This window comes from Enhydra lutris, unplaced genomic scaffold, assembly GCF_002288905.1.
Source record: "Enhydra lutris kenyoni isolate GAN:26980312 unplaced genomic scaffold, ASM228890v2 scaffoldscaffold6, whole genome shotgun sequence".
In the NCBI taxonomy this organism is placed as follows: domain Eukaryota; kingdom Metazoa; phylum Chordata; class Mammalia; order Carnivora; family Mustelidae; genus Enhydra; species Enhydra lutris.
Window position 1 is genome coordinate 30,835,715 of NW_019154090.1, and position 22,374 is coordinate 30,858,088.

The 22,374-nt window shown below is 43.9% G+C and overlaps 1 protein-coding gene across 1 annotated transcript in view; it reads right to left on the reverse strand.

Annotated features, from left to right (window-relative positions):
- The window catches only part of LOC111141397 (solute carrier family 23 member 2), a 134,207-nt gene that overhangs the window by 85,966 nt on the left and 25,867 nt on the right, over positions 1-22,374 (reverse strand). The window contains exon 2 of the mRNA XM_022493913.1: positions 20,983-21,109. The gene's annotated coding sequence lies outside the window, so the exon portion shown is untranslated. The remainder of the gene's footprint in view (positions 1-20,982; positions 21,110-22,374) is intronic.

A 22,374-nucleotide genomic window follows, 5' to 3' on the forward strand; every position in this document is an offset into this window, starting at 1 on the left:
CCGCCCCCCAACGAGCTGTGTTAGTCTTCTGTCACTATCTCGATCTGTCAACTTGTCCCCTCAACAGAAAGAAAAGTTTAAAAGAAGGCAGATAAAACCTGGATTTCTGAAGGGAAGCCCAGAGTCCACTGCCAGGCTCCCGAACAGAAACACAGCTGCTGAGAACTCAGGAGGGGCAGTGCCGTAGCGGTCACCCCCGCCCCAGGGCCCGTGAGGTGCCCCACATCAACAACCCCACTCTGAAGGGAGAAGGAAAGGCCTCTGGGCAAACAGTGCGGGACTACTCGGTTATCCCGTGGAAGTGGAGCCAGGTGCCGCAACTGTGGGCCCCGGGGTTGTGGGGCCACGGGACAGACACCGCAAACCCTCCCGGCACTAGGGGTAAGGGAGGGTCACTCCTGACTGAAAGCAATGCTTTACGGAGTATAAAAATGAAACAGAAGATGTTAAAGACGACTCCCTGCCTGTGGGAGACCCCTTCCATCTCTTCTGGAGACTGGGCCCAAGAAGCCCTGGGACAGAGTATGCTCTAAACCCAAATGAAACTCTAAATCCTGGGAGAGCTCTTGAATCCAGCCTGAGAGGGGCTGTCCTGCTGATGTCCGTTTCCACACAGGCTGAGCCACGAAGAGCGATGGTCACGGGACATAGAGGGGAAGACGCTGACTCACTGACATCTTGGTCAGGGGAAGATGGGAGGTTAACGTACAGTAAAAGGTCAAAGCAGGGGCGCCTGGGTGGCTCAGTGGGTTAAACCTCTGCCGTCAGCTCAGGTCATGACCCCAGGGTCCTGGTATCAAGCCCCGCATCGGGCTCTCTGCTCAGCAGGGAGCCTGCCTCCCCCTCTCTCTCTGCCTGCCTCTCTGCCTACTTGTGATCTCTGTCAAAAAAATAAAATCTTTTAAAAAAATAAATAAAATTTAAAAAATTAAAATTTAAAAAAAAAAAAGGTCAAAGCAGCTGACGTTCTGCTGGTTTGGAGGCTTTAAAATCCATACCCATCAGTGATCTTCATGTTTCTGATCTAATGCTGTAGGTATCAGACGCTACAGCAGCTTCTGAACCTGATCTCATCCAGCAGAAATGTGTTGCCCAAACTTTATTTAAATAAAATTATGATAAGGCCTTAAGACTTGACTATCCTAACCATGACTCTCCTGCCCCAGGTAGCATCCACATGGACCACAATGACCTGCAGTTTCCAGGTCGGAGCTCAGGAAACAGCCTCCTCCAAGAAGCATTCCTGGGTTAGCTGTCCCATGTTAGCACATGGCTTAGTGGTCCAAATCCCCCAACCAGGCAGGGATAGGGACAGGGACACAGTGTCCACCACATAAAAGACACTCAAAATGTCTAAAGAAAATCTGACCATTTTTCCAGAGGTAAGTGATACACCTGAAATAAAACCTAATCCCAAACCTCCCTATTCATTCAGGGAAAGCATGTGCCCTGGACAAGTGAACGCAGAAGGAGAAATAATGGAACAAAAGGTAGAGCTTATAGGCCAGAATCAAAATACAGAGGTATATCTGAGAAAACTCAAGCAGAATCAAGACTGGTTTGATTGCATTTATTCCTGCTATATGATTTAACATCTCATTTTTTGTACCAATAGTGTTTTTAATTAAAGACTATTTTAAATGTATTAGTGAGTCATTTTAGGGGCGACTGGAAAGAAATTTTGTATGCAATTTTATTGACAAGATAAAAAACATGTTCAGAATTGACTGCCTATCATATGACACAAACAGGATTTCACTTAACCCTTACAACAGTGCTGGGAAGGGCTGTTCCCATCACCCTGTCACAGCTTCAAAAACTGAGGCAGAGAAGTTAATTTTCACTTAGACAACAGCCAAGGGCAAGTGGAAGGCACAACAATCATTCTGAGAGCAGGAAAGCTGCTCTCAGTTCCCTTAGAGACTAGCAGAACAAGCTCCCAAGATAAGCGGCCAGAAGAGGCCTGGAGGGTTATCTCTAAAAGTCATTTTGGACGCAGCTGGAAAAAGTACCCCAGTTACTATCTAGGAATGGAAAGAAAACTTCCTCTTCTTGCACACCTCCAAATGACCTTTGTCATCTGCTCTCTCCCCCACCCCTTTCCCAGTTCCCAATACACAGACAAACCTGGGTGTTCAGGTAACTTCCAGGGCCGGCTGAGCCCTGCTAACCCTGTGTCCCCCTCTCGGTACTGCTCCAGACTCCGTTTCTAGCACAATGAGGACTCACGCCTCCTCAGGAGGGCACTGGGTCCCCTCCAGCTACTCTGTCCAGCTGCCTCCAATGGAAAAGCACAGGTGCCTGCAGGAGCGTTTTATCACTCCATCGCCTCAAGCCCCACGTAATTATCAGCCCTCGCTCTGAACTACTCAGACCATCCCCTTCCTCTCTGGAATGTTCTTATCAGCTCTTCCTGCCCTCAGCGTCAAAGCCAAAGATCCTCCTCTCACCTGCCGACAGAGGTCAAGCTCCCTCATTCCCTTGTTTCCTGTCTGCCGACTACACCTGCCGACTACACCTGCCGGGCTTTGCTGGACTTCAACACACACCCTTAGCTCTCTCCGCCACCTGCTGCTTCCTTCCTACCACCTGTTCCATTTGCAAATCTCTTCTGCAGTATCTTTTCTCTCCTCACCCAACCCCCACTTTACCACGAGTTGCCTCCTCACACCCTTTCCCAAGATAAAGAAAAGGGCGCTCTGAAATTTTACCTACCCTGATGGATTACCTGATGACTGAACAGTGAGTCTGCCTAAACTGCACTGCAATTACCTGGGGCTGGGACGCTGTAATTCTTCTCAAAGTTAACCCCAAGTACACGGTGATCCAAATAATAAGGCTCTCCCTGACCTTCAATAAATGGGAGCCTGTTCCCTGACGGTCAATAAACATCTCATGCCTGGGAGTAGGTTAGTTATATAGTCGGGCTGGGGGGCTTTTTTGTCCTGCAAAGGAACATGTTCTTCCTAATTCATAAAAAAACAGCCATTCAGCAGCACCTTGCTGGCTCATCCAGAAGAGTGAGCAACTCTTGATCTCCAGGCAGTGAGTTTGAGCCCCGAGTTGGGTATAGGGAGTACTTAAATAAATAAAACTTAAAAAAAAAAAAAATACATTCAGTACAGACACTGCAATCGCTTAGAATCCTGTGCCACGGACAGGATGAATCTAACATTTTCATAATCCCCAAACCTTACAGGATTAAAAAATTGATATATTCAGCTATAAAAGACTCCAACTTTCCATTAAGTTTAATCTGTGTTCCTTACTTTTCTTTGAGGCTCTAAAATTCTGCAGAAAAGAAAGCATAAGAGAGCAAACAAAGTCGTGGGTGACCCAGCAATGAACCTCACTAAGAAAATAAGGTAAAAGAGCCCCTGAAAAACACCACATCTGACATTTCAATGGCTGCAGATCGGGTTCTAAGGTCACTCTTTCTTGCACGCTTAATGAGGGGCACTCCCCTCTAATACTATGAGTCGCATAAATGATAACATTAGGTTATTTAAATATTGACAGCAGCAGTGAGAAACTCAGACTTCAGATACTTTCTGGTAAGCAGCTGGACAAACTTGAGCCCCAGGCTCCTCACCCCCTACAGAGACACAGGCAGGCATAGCTATGTACTTGTAGAAAACCAGCCATGGCCACAGCCCGGAGCGCACACAGTCCTAGACGAGAATGGAAACAGACCCCCGAAGCCCCAGATGCACAGAAACACAGACACAGAGACACTAATTCCCCAAAGCAGAGCTAATGTACCAAGAAATGGTCCTACCTGGAGAGAGAAATCTTACCCTATCCACAGAAACACTCGTTCATCAGCATCCGACCCACCAGCGACGCAGGGGCATCTGTGCGGGGCCGGGATCGCCCTGATGCTCAGCAGTGGCCGTGTTAGGAGCCGAAGGAATTTCGACTTTTATAATCCACACAGGCTCACCAAAATTGTATAATCACACCACCTAGTCAGAAGTTACACAACAGCCACCACCTGGTTACAGATGGTTACTACAGGCTCCTGGTAGGGCCTGCTCACATCAATGTGGCCCAGGTTTCATGGGGCAGGGTGGCTCGTCTATTGTGGAAACCAGGCAGTTGCTGGGATTACATTTCTCAAACCCACACAAATAAGGGAAATTAAAACCTATCTTTCTGAACACTCCGGTCCAGAGGAAGGAGTCCACCTGCACTGCTTTCAAGCTCAGTGAAGGAGTTGGGGGGGTGGGGGGAGATTCATGTTACTTCCTGGTACTGTTTCATTTCCCCAACTGGGGGCCCAGAAACATTTCCCCGATTGGGGGCTCCCAAAACAATGTTTTCAAAGCCCAAGGACTTTCAAAGATTAAGAATACATCTCAAAGCATGATCTCGTCATTGAAATAACGGGAAAAGCAATAAGAAACTGCACTGAGAGCCAGCTACCAGAGCCTGGCAGTGTGTGGCCTCTGGCACGCAGGTCCCAGCCGCAGAGGCCACATGGAAGAGTGAAGGTGCCCACACAAACACTCAGAAAGGCAAACCCATGCTGACAATCTAGTGCCAGGAAGAGTGAAGAAGCCACACCTGTGGTCAGACTCTGTCCTCTGTAGTCCTGTCTCCAGTCCAGGGCCTGCCAGGAAGCCGAGCAGCAGGAACCTGCTCTTTTGGGTGGTGCTTTAAGAGGGTGAGAACCTGCCTCCATCTACCCAACACCACGCAGGGACCACATGGCTCTGGTGGGAAACAGGCAGGCAGAAGGGGCATCTCCCAGCAGCACAGGGCATCCTGAAGATGTGATAAAGGCAGAGGAAGAGACAGGACAGCCTGGAGAACTGCAGCTCTGACAGACACTCATTTCATGAATCATCTTTGGAAATTCAGTGGTGGGCACAGGAGAAAGATGCTCCCCGACTGCAGTAGAAGCTGCAGCAGAAGTGGGGAGAAGGCTGAGAGCCAAGAGCTTTACCTGTTCGGGAGCAGGGGCAGAGGTCACATGGACATAGCCAACGCCTTGTGGCAACATGCCCAGGTAGACCAGAGGGCCCCTCCACTCCAAAGTGAGCTCAGAGGAAAAGCTGGAATGTGGCCTACGGGGAAGAGTTCAGTCTCTGTATCGTGAACACAAGAACCATCCTCAGGCTGTTCTGTGAAGACTCTAGCCTCAAAAAGGTTTAACTCTAGGAACCAAAAAAAATTTTCAATTTGGAACAGAATTAAAAAAACAAACAGTAGCTATTTTTTAAAAAAGGGAAACAGGATCACACAATTACGTGAAGAAAATGGACTGACACCAAGAAGGACAGCTGTGGGTGGTGAAGAAGCAAGAGAGAGAAGTGAAAACCCAAGGAAACCGCAGAGAACTAAAGGGTGGAGGACAGGTTGGAGAGACACGGAGAGACAAGGAAAAGTCCAGAAAGGAAGTAACAGTTCACAGAGGAGAACCGTGGAGAGACAAAAGCAAAGAGCAAAACCAGGATATGAATAACCAGTGCCCCTTGACTAGACTGAAAAAGAACAAAGAAGCCAGTCATACAGGACTCCATTTACATGAAATGTCCAGATTGGGCAAATTCACTGTGAGACAGAAAGTAGATCAGTGGTTGCCTGGGGCTGGGGTGGAGATGGGGGAGAGGAATGGGGAGGGACTGTTAATGAGTTTGGGATTTCTTTATGGGATGAAGAAAATGTGCCAAGCTTGACAGTGATGGTTATACAAGTCTGATTCCCTGGGAGCTGCACTGCACAGGTTCAACAGCAGAACTTTGTGGTGGTGAATTCTAGCTCCACAGAACTGTTGCATAAACAACAAACAGAATAGGCTTAAAGATTCAAGAAAGATACAGACTAGAAACCAACTACTCTGAGATTTAAATCTGAGTAAACAGATTACAAAGGCATGCCAGATTCATGCAAAAATCACGGAGAAGAAACCTGTTCTTGGACACATTCTGGCAAAATAATTTAACTACAGGAAGAAAAAGTTGTAGAAACCTCGAGGGAGATGGAAAACGTGTTAGGGTCACTTAAGTAATAGCAATAATTAAGATGAACCCCAGGATTTTCCAAGGCAGCATGAAAATGCCAGAAGTCTATAGAAAATGAAGACAGAGAACTGAAGAAAAGGTTTTCCCAAAGAATTTTATACCTAGACAAGCTGCCCTTCATGTGGGAAAGCAAAAAAATAAAAAATTTTAAAAAGTTAAAAAGTTAAAAAAATAAAAAAAATTGCAACCTCATATATGCAGGGGCTCAGAAGGGCGGCTGGGGTGGGGGTTGAGGGTATTATTCCAACGCCTAAGAGGCAAAATTCAGAGACATTATACACAGGGCTGCGAATCACATATACCAGTCAAAACCATCAAGGTTTCTTAAATAATGAAGAATTTTCTTAAATAGTGAAGATCAACCTGATTATGAAACTGAACCTATATGTCAAATTACTCCCTAAGCATATGCTAGGTTACGTGAAAAATATAACTAATAACAATAAAGCAGATCCAGCAAGATGACACTATCAAAGACTGAAGACAGGGAGTAAGATAATGCTCAAACCCATCTCCCACACAAGCAGGACTTTGAAAACACTGTTAGACCTTAGCGATAATTACGGAGAAAACAGGGGGTTTTGTTGGTCTGTTTGGGAGGTGATTTGTTTTGTTTTTTAGTGGGTTTTTTTATTTAAAGGAAACCACTATTAACATTTGAAACAGATCACAGACTATTAACACAAATTAAACCTATAAATGAATTAAATACAAAGTATTCTCAGATGTGTCAGAATACAAATGCCAATGCCCAAAAATACACCTTAAGCAAAGTGAAACAAAAATAAAGCAACGTTAATGCTGCCTGCCTCATTATTTCTTAAATATCAGACACAATGAAATCACACCGGAAGTATTAAACAGGGGAAAAGAGGGAAAGAATTCACAACAGAAATACTATGTCAATTTTTATGTTCCAAGCATTATTTCGATGAAATTAAGTCCACGCTGGCTAACAATACGGAAGAAAGGACCAACAGTTCATAAATGTACCTCAGTGTCTCCAAGAATATGGGGACAAGAGGGTGGAGAGACAGGGGCAAAGGCTCCATCTTCATGTGAGCTTTATTTTTTATTGATGAGAAAATGTCACCAATTTAATGGATAAAGCTAACATAATAGGTACCAAACTGTGCAGAACCGGAAAATAGAGCCTTCCTTCTACTGGTTAAAGAATATTTGTGAAAACTGGCCATCATGGCAAATGAAAAGTTCAATCCCCCACAAAAAGGAGCCTTTATTATTTCTCATTGCCCGACCATAATGCCACAAGAGATCAAAAGAATTGTTAATCAACAAAGTTGTACCGACTTCCAAATTTTCAACCTTTCTCCCAAATTACTGTTGGGTCAAAGATGAAACTGAAACTGTAAAAACAATAAAAACACCCTTACAACATAAAAGAATAAGTAAGAAAATACCCTAAAGGACAAGAAATGAGAGAAAGAAAAATTGGCTAGAAAAGCAAAAAAAAAAAAAAAAAAAAAAAGGGGGGGGGGATAAATACAGCCAAGAAATTTCTTAAACAAGCTTCCCAAGGCCAAGGCAGATAGAAACCTTCCACTCCAAAATACATGGGCCCAGGTAGCTTCCTAGGCAAATGCCTGTAAGCACTAAGGAACAGAACTTCCTAGGGTACTCAGGTTCAGAGCACTGGAGAATGAAAATTAAAAAAGCCTATCAGGGGTGCCTGGGTGGCTCAGTGGGTTAAAGCCTCTGCCTTCGGCTCAGGTCGTGATCTCAGGGTCCTGGGATTGAGTTCTGCATAGGGCTCTCTGCTCAGTGAGGAGCCTGCTTCCCTTGCTCTCTCTCTGCCTGCCTCTCTGCCTACTTGTGATCTCTGTAAAATAAATAACTAAAATATTTTTAAAAACAAACAAAAAAAACTCTTAGCACATTCAACACAGAAGAAAAAAAGTCCTCAAAAAGAATCCCCATCTCATGCCATAGCCAGCAAGATATGTGCCCTGAAAAACCCCAAGAGGTGTCCATTAAAGCCAGGAACAGAAGGAGTCTGATAGCCTCCATTACAGAAAACTGTCCCAACAACTACAGTAAGAAAAAGGTTTTGATATACTAATACTTGGGGGGGGGGGGGGGGGTAATCTGGATGGCTCAGTAGGTTAAACACCTGCCTTGGGCTCAGGTTGTGATCTCGGGGTCCTGGGATTGAGCCTCTCACCAGGCTCCAGAGGGGAGTCTGTTTCTCCCTCTACTCTTCCCATCCACTCCCTGCTTATGATCTACCTCTCTCTCAAATGAATAAATATAATCTTTAAGAAAAACAAAGTGCTAATGTTGGAAAATCAAAGACAAAATAATTATTTATAGGTAATGGGTCTAACTCAGAAAATGAGTTTAAAAACCTAGAATAAGGAGCGCCTGGGTGGCTCAGTAGGTTAAAACCTCTGTCTTCGGCTCAGGTCATGATCTCAGGGTCCTGGGATCACCCTGCATCGGGCTCTTTGCTCAGCAGGGAGCCTGCTTCCTCCTCTCTCTCTGCCTGCCTCTCTGCCTACTTGTGATCTCTCTCTCTCTGTGTCAAATAAATAAATAAAATCTTTAAAAATAGTAATAAAAATAAATAAAATAAAAACCTAGAATAAGATATGTCAGAAAGGTAGGGAGTTACAAAACGAAAAACAGAAAAAACATCCTTAGCACTAGCATTAACCTATAATTAATTCCTCCCTTTTGTGAAGTATTGTATACACACATGGACAAGTAAACTAGGAAAGTAAGGCAATACCCTAATTACTTTACAGTGGTCATCTCTATAAAGTGGGATTCTGAGTATTTCTTCTTTTTGTTCATCTGATTTTCTAAGTTTTATGCCCCTCCCATTGTATTAAGGGACAAATTAGAAGCAGCTCAAATCTTAGTACCTATAAGGTTAGTAAATTTAGGAACAAAAAATCATGCAAAACAACTAAAAGGCTAAACTTAAGACAAATACTAAAAAACCTTTAACTTTTCAGAAATAATTATGCATTTGAAAATATGTAATTTGATTAATGCAATCTCTAGTTTATGTTTTCCTTTTAAGGACAAAATCTAAATTGTTTTGAAAAATACCCTTCCTTATAGGTTGTGCTTACTTCTGTCTTTCCAAATAAATGTTATATACTGACATTTCAATGCTGAAAAATGTTGAAAAACTGGGTAAAACAACAAAGAAGGTTTAGAATTATCAGCTGGACAAAACCTGCTCTGATTCTGTAATGAGCCAACCTGGGGGTTTAAAAAAAAAGTAGTTCTAGAAACACAAACAGCAAATGCATTGACTAACAGCACCCCCTAGTGTTACAAAATTTAACTAGCTCTCCGTAAAGTAAACTGGAAAATACAAAACTGTTTCAAAAAACTATTTTGGATAATTTCAAATATACAGAACAGTAAACAGAATTAAGACACATCTCATATACAACTTATTTCCAACTATGCACTGTTTTGTGTGGCAACTTCTATTTCATCAAAAGTGTCAGATGCCAGCAGGTGTCTCTAAGAGTTTTCTCATCAATTAATTGTTATAAAAACCCTTGACTGGGATGCGTGGGTGGCTCAGCTCATGATCCCAGGGTCCTGGGGATCAAGTCCCACATCGGGCTCCCTGCTCAGTGGGGAGCCTGCTTCTCCCTCTGCCCGCTACTCCTCCTGCTTGTGCATGCTCTCTCTGGCACTCTCTCTCTCTCACAAACAAAATCTTTAAAAAAAAAATAAAGTTAAAATAAACAAATAACTTAAAAATGAAAAACCCTGATTTTAGGCTGGGCACAGAACCAACAAAATTCAGGAAACATTTCCCAGCCTCCTCTGCAGCTAGACATGGCCATGTAACTAAGTTCTGGCCCATGGGATATTAGTGGAAGTAAGTCCTATCCACCACCATCCCACCCCCTACCCCCACCCCCACCCCCGGCTGGCTGCAAGAACCATCTTGAGCCGTATTAATCCATCAGTATGCTAACAATGGTGAACCAGTAAGAAATAAAGGTGCCAAATTACATCAGAGAAAAGAGCTTCTATTTCACATTTGGTTATATTAGAACTGCCTGAACTATACTCTTAAATAAAAACAAACAAAACAAAACATGCAGAGACACAATCTGCAAGACAACACATTTTGGAATAAGCCCAGTGACTAAATTCTCAAAGGGAAATGGATCAGTATGTATTTAAAACCCAGATGAATGATGATGAGCGTTATTTTCCTTCAAAGGGAGGCATCGTGGTAAAGGGTAAACATCTGGGTGAGAGAAGTAAATTCACTGTTCACCTTAAATTCGCTTCTCTGACATTTAAAGGCCGGCCACTGGTTCATGGTCTCAAAGCACAGCTCGGAATGTGTGCTGACAGTGCGTGCCAGAACTGCATCACTGAGAGTAAAATCAAATTTCTCCAACTCTCAAAGCAAACCCATTGGGAAGACTATAGCCTCCCAACCCCAGGTACAGGCTACAGCACGGCCTGGTCAGCACCATGCAGCAGAGCTCCAGGGTCTGCGCAAGAGCACGTCCCCGGAACCCAGAAGCCCGGTACACGCACACGGGGGTGTGGGCACGGGAGTCATTAACCAGTGGGCCTCAAACGTCTTGCTTTGTAAAATAATGGTGTTAACCTACATCTGTGGTTTCAGCACTTCTGTTTTTCATAATGCAACAAGCATTCTCAAATTAAATCTTATTTGAGGCCTGGTGGGGGTGGGGGGAGGCGGATCATAAGTAGGCGTATGTCATTAAAATGGGGACTGCAGGGGCACCTGGGTGGCTCAGTGGGTTAAAGCCTCTGCCTTCAGCTCAGGTCATGATCCCAGGGTCCTAGGATCGAGCCCCACGTCGGGCTCTCTGCTCCGCAGGGAGCCTGCTTCCTCCTCTCTCTCTCTCTCTGCCTGCCTCTCTGCCTACTTGTGATCTCTGTCTGTCAAATAAATAATAAATTAATAAATAAATAAATAAAATAAAATAAAATAAAATGGGGACTGCATACGCTTCACTGTAAAGTTTTAATACATATTTTCCAGGAAAAGCAATCCAAAAAAAAAGTCCAATCAGAAAGTCAAAGAGACCAGAACTTAAAGAACTTTGCTGACAGCAACAAGAAAAACACCTTTACCCAATTTTCTAGCAGCAGCCTTCAAATGCTGCACTATATTGTACTGCCTCCGTTACCACTCTTTGGGGATTCTCACACATCTAACAAAATGCTCTGATTTTGAATTAAAGGAGGGGAAAAAAATAGCAAAAATCAGAGGCGCCTGGCTGGCTCAGTGGGTTAAGAATTTGCCTTCACCTAAGGTCATGATCTCAGGGTCCTGGGATCAGGCCCTGCGTCGGGATATCTGCTCAGCAGTGGAGTCTGCTTCCGCCCTCTCTCTTTGCCTGCCTCTCTGCCTACTTATGCTCTCTCTGTCAAATAAATAAATAAAATAAAATAAAAATAAATAAAATCTTTTAAAAAAAGATTTTTTTAAAAAAATAGCAAAAATCTATTACTTCAAGTCCTTTAAAAATATCCAATTTTTAAAATTTAATTCTTTGTGTTAAAAAAGTATATGACCTACTTACTAGAATGGCTAAAACAAAAATTAAAACTAAGGTGCTATACCACATGCTGATAAGAACACATAGTGACTGGAACGATCATACACTCCTGGGTCAGGATGTAAAAATGGCACGAACACTTTGGAAAAACATTCTGGCCATTTCTTACAAAGTTAAAAGATACATTTACCCTATGACCCAGCAATAGCACTCCTAGCTATCTACCCAGAGAAATGAAAACTTATGTTCAATGAAACACCTGCACATAAGTGTGTATGGTGGCTTTATTTGTATTAGCCAAAACCTGGACTCGTTCACCTTTAGCCAGTGAATGGATAAACCAACTGTGGCATAACCCTATTAATGAGGTCATTCCACACCCACCAGATAAGGTCGGTAGAAAGAAGCTTAATAATACCAACTCCTGGCAAGACTGTGGATAAACAGGGACTTCCCCACTCTGTTGCCAGAGATGTAAATTGGTTCAAACTCTCAGCAAAACAACCTGGCGGCATCTAGTAGGTTGTAGACGTGTTTGCACTATGATTCAGCAATGCCGTGCCTCAGCATCTTGACCCTGCTTTTAATAGTACACAACCAACACATCAAAAGAATATGTAAGTTCTGAGGCTCAAACAGAATTCAAAAAGAGCACTTAAAATGAACTCTATCTAGCCGCTTAGATCAACATGCCTCGAGAACATTCCTGAATGAGCGAGCAGGCTGCAGAATACAGACCACATGAGATCTATTACTTAAGGTTTTAAATCATGCAGTCAATACTGAATGTGGGACTGAATGTGGCTTTATTGGTATATAAACATGTAATACCAAAGTAAAAATACAAGGGGTGGCTCAGTCACTTGAACTTCCGACCCTTGATGTCGGCTCAGGTCATGATCTCGGGGTCCTACGATGGCTTGAGATTCTCTCCCTCTGCCCCTCCCTGCCCTCTCCCTATTTAAAAAAGAAAACAAAAACAAAAAAACAGTAAAAATATGGGAGAGAAGGGAAGGAGAGGACACTAGCAAAGAATACAAAGAGGATATCTAAAATTTTTTTTTTTTTTTTTTTTTTTTTTTAAAAAGAAAGACCTAAAGCAGAGGCGCCTGGGTGGCTCAGCTGATTAAGCAACTGCCTTTGGCTCTGGTCATGATCCTGGAGTCCCAGGATCAGATCCTGCGTTGGGCTCCCTGCTCAGTGGGGAGTCTGCTTTTCCCTCTGACCCTCCCCGATCTCATTCTCTCTCTCTCTCATTCTCTTTCAAATAAATGAATAAAATAAATGAAAATTAATAAAAATAAAAGAAAGACCTAAAGCAAAGACAAGAGCATGTTTAGATTTATTAAACCTGAGTATCTGGTATGAGTGTTCACCCTTTCATTTTCTTTGTATCTGAAATTTCACAATTTTACAAATTTCACAATTAAACTCTTACCAAAGGATACACAAAACAGACACACAAAACCTGGTACAAGTAGTTGCCTGCAGAGAACGGAGCTGCAGTCAGACAGGAAGGAGACCTGATTGCCTTGTCTGTCTTTGGAAGCTCTCAGACTTTGTTCTATGTAGACCCACTATCCATTTTCTTTAATTATAAATAAATTTCATGTCCTCGTCACCTCCAACCCTACCTCCCACTCAGGGGGGAAAACGTCCATCTAAAGTATTTTCATCTAAGATAAGGCAAGGCTGCTGAAGAGGCGATGGCATGTCCAACCCTGACTGTGCCCCGGATGGGCTCTGGCGACTCAAGAGGTCATTTAACCTGCCACTGCCTGAGGGTTGGGCCACTTCTAAGACTCTGCCTTCTGTGAAAACACAAACACGTCTCTGTAAACCAGGGATCAGAAGTCCTAACGATGCCACTGGGAGCAGCAAGTGGTTCTCCTGTGGCCCTGGCAGGAAAACTTCCAGGATGTATGAAAACCATTCCACACAGACCATCTGCGGGGTTGCCTCATATCCTCTGTGGAACAAAGTGGGCAGAGATGTATACAGATAGCCGCGGTCTCTCAATGCTAGCTGAGAGAGGAGGGCAGGAAGTGGAGGGAGCGTCTATCAGATGACTTGTTTTCTTAATGAACTAAGAAGTGGAAGTCATGGTGGAGAGGAGAGATGGAGGAGGACACTGGAGGAAAGAGGAGTGAAAGGACTCCCATAAGGAAAAAGAAAAAAAAAGTCAAGGGTCTGGCTGAGCCCAGAACTTGTAAATAGGTGAAGGAGAAAGTCACTCTGATACCTGGTTTCTCTCCAGCAGAGTGTAACGGGAGAAGAAACATGGAAAAACTAAAAAACGGGACTGTGCCACTGAAGAAGGCTTGGTAAGTCACCCTGACAGTTCACAGAGGAAACCAAGATGTCAGTAAGAGGACAGTCACATGACTCCCTGTGGCACCCACAGCGGGTACAAAGAGTGTGGAAGGGAAGAGGAAGCCAGAGAATGCCAAAGTGCCTGAGGAAAACAAGAACCAGGAGAGAATGAATGAGACCTAATGAAGGACAGGATGTGTGCAGAGACTCCACAAGTGTCATATGGGAGAGGGCAAGGCTCAGGAGAGCTGAAGTAACTCGAAGTAAAACTGCCAGAAAGGATCCCGTGAAGGGAGGGTGAGGTTCAGAGGCCTGAGGAGCCAAGAACTCAAAAACAATGTTAGAAGAAACAGTAGGAGGAAAGGGAGCAAAACAGGAGCCAATGTTCTCATTAGGTAGGAATGGTCAAGAAGTCGGTAGATGAAGGCAAAAAGGTAAGCGGAGGGTCGGGTCACAGACTGGGGTGGCCTTCAAAATGGCAGGCATTATTGAATCCTAGAAGGATGTAACATCCAGAGAATTCCCCATTTATACTTCAGATCTTTGCTTAAATTACCAATTCCTCAGAAAATCCTTCCCAGACCCCTTAAAATCCAAATCAAATCGCACACTTCCCTTTGCTGTTCCCTCTAAAGCAACAACCACAATTCATACCAAGTATCCCTCGTTGTTCAAACAGATGTTTTTCCTGAGGTCACACAGTGAGGAACCCACGTTCTTCTGAACCTACATGGTTCCTAAGTTTTGGCTAACAATAAAATACGATTTCAGAGAACAGAGGGTATACCTAAAAATTATCCAGAGAGCCACCAGGTCAGGAAGGCAGTTCTCAGGTAAACTGGCTTCAGAACACCTTACCACACATGTTTAAAAAGTAGTCTGCTTGGGGTGGGGGAGAAGTCTGTGTGGCTATAAGAATTCCTAATACTGTCAAAATTCCCTTTTTTTTTTTTTTTAAGATTTTACTTATTATTTATTTGACAGAGATCACAAGTAGGCAGAGAGGCTTTACTTCCTAATTTAATGTGGTTCTCACTGTATTGCTGATGGGAGTCTAGTCAAGTATAAGCTTTCTTATAAAAAAATGTGAAAAGTCAGGGGCCGCCTGGGTAGCTCAGTTGGTTAAGCAACTTCCTTCAGCTCAGGTCATGATCCCAGAGTCTGGGGATCAAGTCCCACATTGGGCTCCCAGCTCCATGGGGAGTCTGCTTCTCCCTCTGACCTTCTCCCCTCTCATTCTCTCGCTCACTCTCTCTCTCAAATAAATAAAATCTTAAAAAAAAAAAAAAAAAAAAGTGGGGCGCCTGTGTGGCTCAGCGGGTTAAGCCGCTGCCTTTGGCTCAGGTCATGATCTCAGGGTCCTGGGATCGAGCCCCGCATCGGGCTCTCTGCTCAGCAGAGAACCTGCTTCCTCCTCTCTCTCTGCCTGCCTCTCTGCCTGCTTGTGATCTCTCTCTCTCTCTCTCTCTCTCTCTCTCTCTCTCTGTCAAATAAATAAATAAATAAATAAATCTTTAAAAAAAAAAAAAAAAAGGTGAAAAGTCTAGGGGCACCTGGGTGGCTCAGTCGTTAAGCATCTGCCTTTGGCTCATGTCATGATCCTAGGGTCCTAGGATCGAGCCCCACATTGGGTTCCCTGCTCAGCGGAAAACCTGCTCTCCCTCTCCCATTCCCTCCTGCTTATGTTCCTTCTCTCACTGTCCCTCTCTCTGTCAAATAAATAAAATCTTTAAAAAAAGAAAAAAGACAACATTTTTTAAAAATGTGAAAAGTCTAAAAGAGTACAAATAAAATGCATCACTTATAACTCATTCAACAAATCTTAAGATTATTGAATAATTAATGTTCCTTCAGTAGGCAGGCACTTGGATAAGCTGCTAGTGGGAATAATAATTGGTTTAACATTTCTAGACGGCCATTTAACAACACCAAAAGCTCTAAAAATACATATAGCCTCTGACCCAACAATTCTCTTAGTGAATTTAACAAAATAATTAAAATAGGCTCAGTTTTTTAATTATGAGAACATTCACTAAAATAATGCACAGAATAATCCAAACCTGAAGGGGAAAATATTAATGCCTAAACTGGTTGGTTAAATTGTGTGATACATTCTGGGGCATCTGGGTGGCTCAGTCAGTTAAGTGTCTGACTCCTGATTTCAGCTCAGGTCATGATCTCAGGGCCATGAGATCGAGCCCCTTATCAGGCTCCACACTAGGCATGGAGCCTGCTTAAGATCGTCTCTCCCCAGGGCACCTGGGTGGCTCAGTCAGTTAAAAATCTGCCTTCGGCTCAGGTCATGATCCCAGGATCCTGGGATTGAGCCCCTCACCCAGCTCCCTTGCTCAGCAGGTAATCTGTTTCTCCCTCTGGCCCTCCTCTCCACTCATGCTCTCCTGCACACGCTCACTCTCTCTTAAATAAGTAAATCTTTTTTTAAAAATTCTCTGCTACCCTCCACCCCTCTCCCCCTGCTCTCACATAGTCTCTATAAAAAAAAAAAAAAATCTGTAGATACATTCTCAGAACACTGTGGGGATTTAAAAACTGGTAACAGGGGCGCCTGGGTGGCTCAGTGGTTAAAGCCTCTGCCTTCGGCTCAGGTCATGATCCCAGGGTCCTGGGATCGAGTCCCGCATTTGGACTCTCTGCTCAGCAGGGAGCCTGCCTCCTCCTCCTCTCTCTCTCTCTCTGCCTGCCTCTCTGCCTACTTGTGATCTGTCAAATAAATTTAAAAAAAAAAAAAATCTTTAAAAACTGGTAACAGAAGTACTCACTGACATGGAAGGAAATGTGCTGAGTGTATCCCTGAGGGGAGGAAAAGGAAGTTTACGAAACATACATGATATCTCCATTACAGAGTGTACATACACACACAAAATGAAGGGGAAATGCCCAAGTGTTTTGTGATTTTCTGATTAACTCCAGATGACAGGATTATGACTTTTTGCTCCTATTTTTCTACAGTATATGTATCATTTTAAAGATTTTTTTTTAAGATTTTATTTATTTATTGGACAGAGAGAGAGAGAGAGAGAGATCACAAGTAGGCAGAGAGGCAGGCAGAGAGAGAGGAGGAAGCAGGCTCCCTGCCAAGCAGAGAGCCCGATGCGGGGCTCGATCTCAGGGCCTGATGCGGGGCTCGATCTCAGGACCCTGAGATCATGACCTGAGCCGAAGGCAGAGGCTTACTTAACCCACTGAGCCACCCAGTCGCCCCATCATTTTAAAGATTTCTTTAAAGTCATCTCCACATCCAATGTGGGACTGGAACTCACGACCCCAAGATCAAGAATCACAGGCTCTACAGACTGAGCCAGCCAGGTGCCCCTATTTTAATTTTTAAACCTGAAGTCATTGCCTATGGACAATATAAAGTAAATACAAAGGCAGGACAAACCAGAAGGAGAAAGTACAGCACTCCAATCCCTGTAACAAGATGCTCAGCCTCTCATTTCCAAGGACTTGCTGACAGAAGCTGAGTAAAGAGACCAAAGTGTGGTCAGAAGGGAGGCGTTCTCAATGTTCTGCAAACTTACTGTGCTCAGGGACTCCTGATTTTCCTCTATTTCCTCATAGCCCTATATTCTAACTACTTCTAAAGGCTTTTGTGAGTTGTTTTTTGTTTTGTTTTGTTTTGAGAGAAAGAGAGTGAGCAAGAGAGAGAGCAGAAGTCGGGGAGGGGGGGTTGGGGCAGGGAGCAGGCAGAGGGAGGAGAAGCAGACTCCTTCTGCGGGACCCAATCAATCTCAGGGTCCTGAGATCATGACCTGAGCTGAAGGCAGCTGCGTAATAAACTGAGCCACCCAGGCATCCCTAAAAGCTGATTTTATCTAAAAACAGTAGTGTACTTCTTCAGATTTTTCTGGGTCAAATTCTTTATTTCAAAGAAATGAGGGCGCTGGGGTGCAGACTGCAGAGCTGGTGGTGTAGCCCAGTAATACTGGGTCTGTTCTGATGGATGGGGGAGGAGACACGGCCTGGCCTGTGTTACATGTCCCTGTGTGGGTAACAATCTAAGCACGGAACAGACTCTTTCGGTGGAGTGTGGTCATGATTACCATGGTTGTATACTCTGCCTAACTTCTCTCTTTTCCTGGTATGTGCTTTCCCTGATGGAGGGGAGCAGCTGCCATAACCTAATTTCCCTTCCCTGGAAGGTGGGAGGGAGCCAGATGTGGAAAAATCCAAAGCAGAAATCCACGGGCTGACAGCGAGCACGAGCTGAAGGTCCTAAGGGGATCCAGGGGCTCCGCGCTGGAAGCTCAGAACCAGCACAAAACCTAAATAAAACTAACAGCGTCCATCCAAGGGTCTCAGAGCCAGAGGGGCATTGTAAGTACTGAACTGCAAGTTCTGGTTTCGTATGGCAAAGCTAAAACAGAATAATACCTGCATTTTTGTTTAAAAAAAATAATAATAATAATCATTAGAAGGACTGGGACATATTTATTGATGAGATTTTTCCATACCAAAGTCAGCCAAGGACTTAGGCAATTTATCAACAGCTGGTCTTAATCCAACACTAACACACTGATTTTATAACCCATCCCACCGAAAAGGACAGTGCTCACCTAATGTGCTTGGAGTCCCTTCATAGTAACTGTTCCATAGTAACCATCGTCCTTCCCTTCTTATGCAAGCTCCCTGATCTTCACCAGTGTTTACACAGGTTTTTGAAAGTACCCATTTTTTCCAGTAAATATTTAATTCTCTTGTTGCAACCGATCAAACTATCAACAATGAGCATTTTATATAACATGTTTAGTTACGAGAAAGTGGGACACTGACGTCAACAGCACACAGTCTATAAACCAAAGACTCCAGAAGTACCAGACGCAGCCTCTCAAAATCAGCCACCAATAAAACACACTTCCTCGCAGCTCCAAGTCTTTAAACCAGTCTCTATCCAAGTCCGTCCACGTGTACGGATCAGCTTCTAAAATGTGCCTGCAGTCAGACCCGGGCACCTGGTGGGTGGGCTGCCGCACCGGGCGGAGCTGGTACTCTCAGCGATGACTGCCTGGACCTCAAACTATCACCTGCACGCTCCGGGTAACACACTAACTGGCAGGCCTTCTCAATTCTCAGCTTTGCAAACTTAATATTTAGGATCTGTATGGGGTGGGGAGGAGGCGGGGGGAGGAATAAACCAACCGTTTGGCTAGTTTCCTAAACTGCCACGAGTCTCCACACTGATGGAAATGGATTACGTGTGAGGCCATCTGCCATCTCAGTGACTGGAACAGTGAGTGAATTATAGAGACGTGATAATTATCAAACTGGGCATGAGCACTCGGAGAAAGGAACCCAAAAGGGCCAGAGAAATGAATTTGGGGAAGTGGGACTTGGGGGTGGGGGGGTCAACTTCGGAGCACAGAGTCTCCTGAGCGGTGGGCCGCCATGGAGACCAAGGTAGGCTGAAGTCTGGCAGCCTCTAGGCCATGAGAACAACTTAGCCACAGCATACAATGGGGGGGGGGGGGGGGGGATAGAGGACGAAAACCCCCTGCAGGGTCAAAGGAGTCCAAGTAAATGCAACACAGCTTTACGAAACATGAGCTTCTGGGCAGGTAAGGAGAACAGAAAGAGTCCACTGCTAAAAAATCTCAAGATGGAAGGTCAAGAAGCTACTGTGTTAATCCAAGTACAAGGATTCTGGCCACTGGGACAGTGGATCGGACAGTGAGAAAAAGGGATAGAGCGAGTGAGCTGAACGAGAAAAAATAAAAGATCTAGTGTCAAAGAGGACCTCTAAAGAAAGAACAAGAGTGTCTCCTTTAAATAAGGAAACGGGTTTGACAAGGCAAGTAATGAACAAAGTCTGGACATGCTGAATTTGAGCTCGGGGTGGTATGTACACCCGGCAAGCACCCATCGAAGACCAGAGATCTGAGAGAAGTTCTGTGCACAGAGCAGAGAAAGAGAGGTGTGAACTGAAATATAAAGACTGTAGCTGAAACTCTGAGAGCTGAGAGACCATGTATTTTACAGATACTCCCCCAGCAGAACAGTCTTCCCCTCACCTCCCTCGTGGTTAATAAATATTACTTCTAAGAATGGATTACATATAATTTGATACTGGCTTAAGGAAAAAAAAAAACAAAAAACTGCACACAGAAAAAAAGTCAAATCCACAAATGCTCACTGTGGTGTCATTAGGTGGTAGGATCATCAAAGATCTTCCTCCTAAATTCTTGGAATTGCCATGTTTGTTTTTTGTTTGTTTTTTTTTTAAATAGTAAGTATAGACTTTCTATTAGAAAATGAAAAAAAATTTTAATGATCCCCTTTTTAGCATTTGTGAAAGCACTTATAATTGTGAATTTTAGTTTGTAAGTTAGAAGTAAATAAGTAAAAGTACCACCGACATAACATTCTATACCTACCATACTGAATAAGTTAGTTTTGACAAAACAACCTGTTTGAGAGAACATTTATTAATAGGACTGTTAATTTTTGCAGTGTCCCTATAGGACAATTTGTCAAAATTTAAAATACTAAAAAATCTTAAGCACTGTACCCAACAATTCTACTGCTAGAAACTTACTTACAGGTATTCTCCCTAAAATATGTACAAGAAATTTCATTGCAGTATTGTTTGTATTAGCAAAACATTTAAAATAACCAAAATGCCTATCGAGCTTTGGGATAGGGGGGAAGTAATGTAATAATATCACTACTTAAATTGTGGAATGCTAGAAAAAGGAGAGGGCTTCAGTCTTTACCCCCAGGGTTCAGACCTGGGACCCAGACAAGGAGCCTCAACTGGCGATAAGTACTCAAATTTTAATGATAAAAAAAGTCAAAAGCATATAAAGGAAAATGAAAATATTTACTTCCTACCTTATCACTACCCGTTAGTAGCAAGACTTTGCCTGTTTTCTACTTTCATCTGCTTACAAAGAATTTGGCCTAAAGCAGTCTATTACCTTATCATTAGCATTAATAGAACGATTAATTATTCCCACGATTGCATTTAGACTGTTGGGGACATGTGCAAAGACAAGGTCAAGCACAGATGAATTCTAACACGAAAGGGCCGTCAGCACAACCGCATGGTGAAATGCAGAACGAGAGAGACTGGGTTTCAGACGCACCTAAATGCCGCGCCGTGGACCTGTCCATATGCTTTCCGTTACAAGCCGCTGAGCTACATTTCCTCGTGCTGCTGAGGTCCAAGCTCGAAACCACAGGGGGATCCCGGTTAGCAGAGTCAAGACCTAGCTAGAGAAAAACAGATGGTAAATAAAAACAGAGCAATAACGAACCTACCAGGAGGCACTCCGCATGAATGGAGTCTACTTCTCACTCATTGTGGCCAATCCTAGAACCTGTTCTATGACACGTTCATTCTTAAGGAGCATCTAAGAGGCCCCAGCCAGCCCCTGGGCAGGATCACACACCGCACCTTCTTGCCCTTCAACATCGGCTCTTCATCTGCACTGAATATTTTGGAAGATGGTATTTTAGAATACATGGGAAAAGCAATTTTGTACTTAGTTGGGGTTTCTTCCTTGATAATCTTTGAAACTCTATATTCCCTAGCATAAGACCTCAATTTTTTACCAAAAAAAAAAAAAAAATCTTTTTACGTACTTCTCTAGTGTTCTCTAGTGTTCACTGTACTAAGTACCTCTTAAAAATCTTCAAGATTTTATTTCTTTGACAGAACAAGCTCAAAGAGCAGGGGAGGAGCAGTGGGGAAGGGAGAGGGACAAGCAGATTCCACCAAGCACAGAACCCCACGCAGGGCTCAATCCCATGACCCTGAGATGATCATGACCTAAGCCGAAACCAAGAGTCAGATGCTCAACCGACGGAGCCACCCAGGAGCCCCAGGGACCTGTTAGAATTAATAAAGGGATGGGGCACCTGGGTGGCTCCGTGGGTTAAGCCTCTGCCTTCAGCTCGGGTCATGATCTCAGGGTCCTGGGATCGAGACCCGCATCACCCGCATCGGGCTCTCTGCTCAGCAGGGAGCCTGCTTCCCCCTCTCTCTCTGCCTGCCTCTCTGCCTACTTGTGATCTCTTTGTGTCAAATAAATAATCTTTAAAAAACTTAATAAGGGGAGATGTCATTAATGTGCAGTGGGAAGAAAGCAGGGGACGCTATAAGGGGGAGCCAGTAAAACTCAGTCAAGCACAGGAAGAATTGTCAATCACAGACCCCAACAGAAGAATCTCAACAGGAAAGAATTATCAATGACAGGGCTCAAAACAGAAAGATAGTACACTGCAGGGACACCTGGGTGGCTCAGTTGGTTAAGCAGCTGCCTTCGGCTCAGGTCATGATCCCAGCGTACTGGGATCGAGTCCCGCATCGGGCTCCTTGCTCATCGGGGAGCCTGCTTCTCCCTCTGCCTCTGCCTGCCGTTCTGTCTGCGTGTGCTCGCTCTCCCTCTCTCTCTCTCTCTCTCTGACAAAGAAATAAAGAAACAAAATCTTAAAAAAAAAAAAAAAAAAAAAAGATAGTACACTGCAACCCCTAC